This window comes from Physcomitrium patens, chromosome 20 (assembly GCF_059467195.1).
Source record: "Physcomitrium patens ecotype Gransden chromosome 20, ASM5946719v1, whole genome shotgun sequence".
In the NCBI taxonomy this organism is placed as follows: Eukaryota; Viridiplantae; Streptophyta; class Bryopsida; order Funariales; family Funariaceae; genus Physcomitrium; species Physcomitrium patens.
Window position 1 is genome coordinate 4,767,305 of NC_143429.1, and position 6,894 is coordinate 4,774,198.

The 6,894-nt window shown below is 39.3% G+C and overlaps 1 long non-coding RNA gene across 1 annotated transcript; it reads left to right on the forward strand.

Moving 5' to 3' along the window:
• The first annotated feature begins 2,012 nt into the window (after nucleotides 1-2,012).
• On the forward strand, nucleotides 2,013-3,668 carry LOC112273393 (uncharacterized). The gene is made up of 2 exons (XR_002966993.3): nucleotides 2,013-2,486; nucleotides 2,614-3,668. It is a non-coding gene; the product is annotated as an uncharacterized LOC112273393 (long non-coding RNA).
• The last annotated feature ends 3,226 nt before the right edge of the window (nucleotides 3,669-6,894 follow it).

Below are 6,894 nucleotides of genomic sequence, written 5' to 3' on the forward strand. Positions count from 1 at the left end.
ATGAGTGGGTGGATGAGTGGGTGGGAGGGTATGTGTATCTATGTAAGTGTGTGTATGTGAGTGAATGAATGAATGAAGCTGCAGGGACCAACAACAGCCCCTGCCCCGGCTCAAAATCCCCCGTTCACAGCGCACTGACGTGATGTAGCCTCGCGTGCCTTGGTGGTGCTGGTGCTGGTGCCGCAGCGAGGGCGGATGCGAAGCGCGCAGGCGGAGAGCGAGCAGCAGAAGCAGCAACAGCGGCGGTCGGTCGGTCAGTCAGTCATGTGCATGGCTGCCCCCTACAGCGTCGGCCGGACTAAGTACCCCCGTTATCATCCATTGACGTTTTTCATTCATTACTTTTTTCATGCGTACATGCTGCCTCCGACTTTCTGCCGGGCCGGCACGTTTCCGTCACCGGGGACGGAGAGACCCGTTCACACCGACCCTTCGTTTCACAGGGTCAACGATAACTCGGAAGCGGATGAATGGAGTGCATTCGTTGGTCGGATTGGTTCGACCTTCTTTCTTTTCTGTTCATTTTCAAACATGCGCATTGAACAGATTGTCTTATTTTTCTTTTCATTTCGTTTCATTTGTTGTTGTTTTTCTTCTCTTTTTTCAGTAGGTTTTGTGATTTACATAATTAAATCTTCACATTTCGAAATTGGGTGGTGCTTTGTACATGATGATTCATATGTGTGCATGTATGTGTGCGTATATATATATATATATATATATGTGTGTGTGTGTGTATATATATTGCATTTGGTTTATCTGTGTCTAAACAATATAATTTTTATTACTTTTATACATGCATTTTATGCATTTTTCATTATATTTTTTATTTTAATTTATTGGAATTAATATTTATATTATTTAAAATAAAAATGACAGCTTAAACTTATGGTAGAAACATTACACAGTACATTCTTATGTAAAGTGTTAAAGCTATTAATATAAAAGTGCAACATTCAATAACATAGCACAAAGTGGCTATGTTACCTTATTCAATCACACACTTTATATATATATATATTTATATTTATTCATAAAGTTTGATTTTAAATTTTATATATATATATATATATATATATATATAAACATAAATATCATAAGTTGTTTTGTTGATTTTTTGTATTCTACTAGAAACCAATATGTAATGTACATTAGAATTTAATGTGTCTTATTTTTTATAAGTTTTTATGTATTTAATACAAACATATTATATATAATCATTTATATATATATATATAATATGTATATATATAATATTATATATATATTGTTTTCATAAAAAAATAAAGTAAAAGTGAAACAATAATTTAACTTTTGATCAATCAGAGATCAAAATCTGCATATTATTGTTGCAAATCACCAAGAGTAGCACTACAAGATTTCTAGCTATCGATTGTAATTTTTAGTAAATATTTTTTATGGCCAATGGCACAAGTTTCTACTAATCTCTCTCTACATATAAGTATTTATATATTTAATACACAAAAATACACAAAGTTCAATAATAATGAATGAATAGTGAAATGATGTTGTATTGCCAAACCTAGTTTTGGTTTTTCTTCTGACCTCAGTAAAGAGAAATCCAAGCATGCCAGATCCTCAAAAAAAGATTGCATGGTAAGGAGGAGGAGCTGAGGCACAGGAATGAAACATATCCACACACACATTCACACCCTTTCCTTTCTTCAGCCCTCCACTAGTGTGTGGTGAGTGAGTGACATTATTACTCCATCTAGTATGATTGCCCATATCATTACCAGAATGGGGTCAAAAGGAAGAAAAATAAAACAAACAAACAAAATAATAAAATAAAATACATGCACGCTATACCTCATCCTCAAACACACACATATATATATATATATATATACACAAATGGGAAAGGGTAATATAGAATCCCACGCAATTAATGAGTGAAGCAGGTCCATCATTCATTCATCCATCCATCCATCCATCCATCCCCTCGTTTTCTTGTGTGTGTGTGTTGGGGTTTCGCGTTGTTGAGTGCGGAGATAACGGGGACGGGGGGTGGGGGTGGCCTTGGCCACGCCTGGTGTCCGTCTTCAATGCGCGCACTGACAGTGCGGGCTGCGAGCAGCGACGTGCCTGAAGCAGCAGCAGCAGCAGTAATGTTAGTAGTAGCAGCAGCATTAGCAGCAGCAAGGAGGAGAGAGACAGGCAAGGCAAAGACAACGCGGGGAGTGGGTGGATTGGTGGGTGAGTGAGTGAGTGAATGGGTTGAGTGGGTGGGTGGATGTTTGGCAGAGTCTTCTTCTTCTTCTGCTTCTTCCTCGTGTTTTCTTGCATCCTCTCGTGTTTCTCTTTTTGGCCTCTGAAATGGGCTGTTGTTGCTGCGGCGACAACATGATGAATGGGCGTCCACATTGCGACAGTGCTGGGCCGAGGTCAGTCAGCCTTTCGTGGCTTTGCCTTCATTCACTGCTGTGCTTGTCGTGTTGCCGCTGACAATGGAATCCATGGAGGAGGTGGGTCTTCGTCTTCGTCTTCGTCGTCTTCCTCTTCCTCTCTCTACTTTCTTGCTTTCTTTCTTTGGTGACTGTGTGAAGCGCCCATGGACTCTCAATCGCTTCGCATCTGCTGCGAGGGAACCAGGTTGATGTGCCTCATCGCCGAGGGTAGAGCTCCATCGCAGTGAGCCAAGTGGATGGAGACTTGGAATCTGGGTTCTTTCTCTTGTCCTTCACTAACTTGCTTGTTGATTCTTTGTCTTGGTTTGCTATGTTTTGTATTCTTTACTCCTTTTTCATTTTTAACACACACCCTAAAACTTGTTGCACTCCCTTCCGATAACCCAAGTGTGGATGGTGCCTCTTTGTTGACTATTTTGGATTCATGTTCATTACCTTTGCGCATCTTCACAATTCATTATTAACGCTTTCATTGGCATTTTTATTAATATTTTTTGTATATTGTGGTGTTTGTTCTGCTTGTTACACTTAGAATTGTGTATGTTTCTATCTTTTTACTATTTTTGTTTGTCATATATATATATATATAATCTGTAATTGGTAAGTAAAGTGCTAATGATGCCTCAGAATAGCAATTGAGCAATCTTGAAACACTGTTGTATATCTAGTGGTCAAAATATGTGCTTATTTATGTTCCATCAAAAAACATGTTGCATGGCGTCTTTTTCTCATACAAAGATCATCCAATACCAATTATAAACATGTTAAATGAGTCGTCGTTTATCCAAATTTATCAAACTAAGTGAGTTGTTTTTGTTCTGAATTTGTGATATGCAGGAATTTAGGTGTTTTTACATCCAAATTTTTCTTATTTTAAGTAATTGTGGTAGAGATTTGAATTCGTTACTGGATTATGATATTTCGACAAATATTTATACTAAATGTCACATGTAACTATTCATCTAATTCATATCAAATGAAAATCATATGGTGAAAATTATTTTGAGTACTGTAATATGTCTATAAATAAATATGGGAATGTTAAAGAGATGCAAGTTTCTACTAAATTGACCCACCCATCCTAAATATCATGAAAAAAAAAAAAAAAAAAAAAAAAAAACCTCCAGATTCATTTCTTTACTATTGGATTTGCAATGGTGGATATATTTAATATCCCATATATATGTATATATTAAAAAAAAAATAGGAAATTTTAAAATGACCCAATTTTTTGTCAAATTGATCCACCTGTTTAAACTGTACCCCCTTGTTCCCCCGTACCCGTTCCCAGCCCCATCCCCGTTCTCCTTGTTCCCAACCCCCGTCGCCGTTGAAAATGCTGAGATTGGTTTTGTGAACCGACTCCGTTGGCCTCCTAGCTTCTGCTTCATGATGTTGCGCAAGCAATCCCTGAAAGTATCTCTCCTCGTCGCGATTAACTTTTGGGAAAAAATCGGGGAAGGGGTCGCCACGGGAAGAGGAGCACAAGGTCTGCCTTAGCCGGCAGGCCGCTCCGATGCATTCCTCGAAGGAATAACTTTAGATCCTCAGCAGTCGTGGTTTCAGACAAATGCGCAACAACGATCTGTGGCATTCGACATTCTCCTTTTCGGTAGAGGACGCCCATGTCTTCGAGCGCAGCTTCTTCCTCTCACAATCATCTCGCAGCTTCATCTTCTTCATTTTATCTCGCAGCTTCATTTTCATCTTGCAACTTCGTGTAGAGGGGAGATAAAATGTGTATTGGTTTGGCGTTTGGGTAATGTGTACGAGGTCGAGTTCACGAGCGTATCAACTGTAAGATCTACGAAAGAAGCGAGGTAGAACGGCAAGGGCGGTGGGGAATTGTGGAAATGAAACCAGGCGATATTATTCATGAAGACTGGATATTGCAGTTGTAGATTCTTGACACAGCTGCCAAAAAGAAATTACTGCCGACTTGCGACAGGCTAGTCGATTTCCCATCAAAATGCAGCAAACATGTTTCCTTGATAATTGTACTTATTCCTGGAGGTGAATGGTAGAAAAAGTGGTGTCTTTCCTTACTTTAAAAACAAGTAAGTATGGTACGTACAAAGGTTACTAGAATGCAAGTACACATTGTACAAATTTGAAAGTTCCAATATAAATCATTAAAAAAAAAACTTAAACTAATTTTTTTTTTAATAATTAAAAAACAATTCAAATTATTGGTTGACAAACGCTACATAAAAACCACAAGGCATAATTTTCTGTTCACTCATACATTCTCCTAACAGTATCAACTGATGATTATATAGATTTATTTTTATTAAAAAAAAGAAAAAAAAAAGAAGAGATTTTATATATTTCATAATATCAAACTTACTTTGGTTTAGATCCACCACAACTTTGGTCACAATAACTCAACACAATCAAGAACTCCACGTCACTTCAAACCGCATGTTCAACGTCCATCTTTAAATCTCAAATTTTTTGTTGGAAGAAAATTAATGCCTAAAAATTTCATTAAAAAACAATATCGACCATTAGGGTCAACCAGAATGCACATCTTGGGCATTAAACTTCACTCAACTTCACACGCATCAAATTCATTCCAGACTGATTTTGCTTCAACAAGCCACGTCTGCAAAACCTCATCAACTGCAATGCAAGTTCAACTATCAGTTGAATCTTAGATCAGGTTTCCACTCACTCTCCGATTTGATGCACAAGGTCCAAACCAGACCTAAAATCTTGTGCATCTTGAGCCACAAGATCTGACCCAGGACAACAATCTTGTGCATCCAGACTCACAAGATCGGGCCTGGATCATGAATATCTGTGTAACTAGTCCCATAAGAACGCATCAGAATCAAGGACTGAAGCCAAGTTCACCTATCTAGCTTATTCCGGCACACTGATGAGCTTTCTAGACGCATGTGTTCACGGAAACAAGAAGGTTCATTCCGGCACGCATGCCATATCCCTGGGGGGGGGTTCAATAGTGGTTGATAGCATCCTTGCAATGCATCTTGGCTGGTGATGAAACCGATGCGCATCGACATCAGACCACGACAAAGACGACTGTCTCGGTGAGTTTTTGGTGCCAGGACTTGTGAGCTGGGTGATGACTAGTACTAGTACTAGTTGCATGGAAGTGGTTCATTGTGGCTTCGTTTAATGACCTTGATTGTGGTGTGTTTTTGTAATGCTGCAGGGCCGTGAGGACTTCTTCATGAGAATCTAGAGAGCGTCGTGTGGCTCACAAAATCGTGCGTTGCTGAGAATCGCATCAGGTAGAGACTGATACTTGATCGGACGATCCCACCGGCGTCGAACATCTGGAGTGCTGATTTTTGCAGTTTGTGTGGTTGGTCGTTGGCGTGTTGGTGATGAACACACTGCCGTGCTTTCGCATCTCTTCCGTCCGACGCACGTCGTTGTGGTGATGGAGTAATGCAGGAAACAAATAAGAGACTCGAAACGTAAGCACCGTGGTTGCACATGAGTGCATCAGAAAAGAAAACCTGAATATGCCATGTGGAATATTTGTGACATTTCAGTAAGTGGTGAAGTGTAGCACAGACTATTGATATCATGCTTGTATTTATACCAGCATGCTTGCTTTCCTGGATGTGTAATTTTGTATATGTTACATTGAAAGAAGGAATAGTACTGGACCTGAACTTGTGACTGGAAGTGCACAAAAGTTGAATGCCCGCCAAAATCGGCAACCCACGCTGTATAAACATCAGCATAACTGCAGAACAGCCAAGAAAGGTTTACCTTAAAATGGGGCATTGAATTGCTAGTTTAATATCCGAACTTGAAGCGTTTAACTGATTCGAATTCTATAATCGATTGATGGTTCTTTTTTTCCTACGTTTCCATTGCACGACAGTACTGTAAGTCTCACACTATAACATCCCCCTTTGATCTGTTATCAACAGCCTCAACCCAAGCTAGTTTCTTCACTCTCTGCAGTCATGTCCAAAGAAATCAATCTGTGTCAGATTGTAACCGATTTGGAATTCAACTATGATGCATAAATTTCAATTTTCGGAGTAAGAAGACTTGTCCCACACCGCTTCTCGGGACAGGTAGACCTATCTGCATTCAACTCCAGGAACAAAGAGCGGTAACCTTGTTATAAACTTCTCAGTTTCATTGAGTGTGTACACAATTGCATACATATAACCACAAAAGTCATAAGAATTTCTACTGATGATGCACGCCATGTTAGCATTCCGCAACCCTACAATTGTCTCCTCACATTTACTTCATTCCATGTGACTATCACTTCCAAGACCTGTGTGCACGTGCTCAGAAAGGATTCCCTTTCCGTTATCTTGTGGAGTCTTAAAACAATGCTCAAGTTTTCTTATGTAACCTTGCATTGAAGCGCCGTCTTAGCATCAATTGCAGTTGCTGCTGCTGTCAGCAGTAAACAGTTTTGATATGTAGCACATGAGCAAGAGATAAATTTGAAGCTCAGTAGAAATGT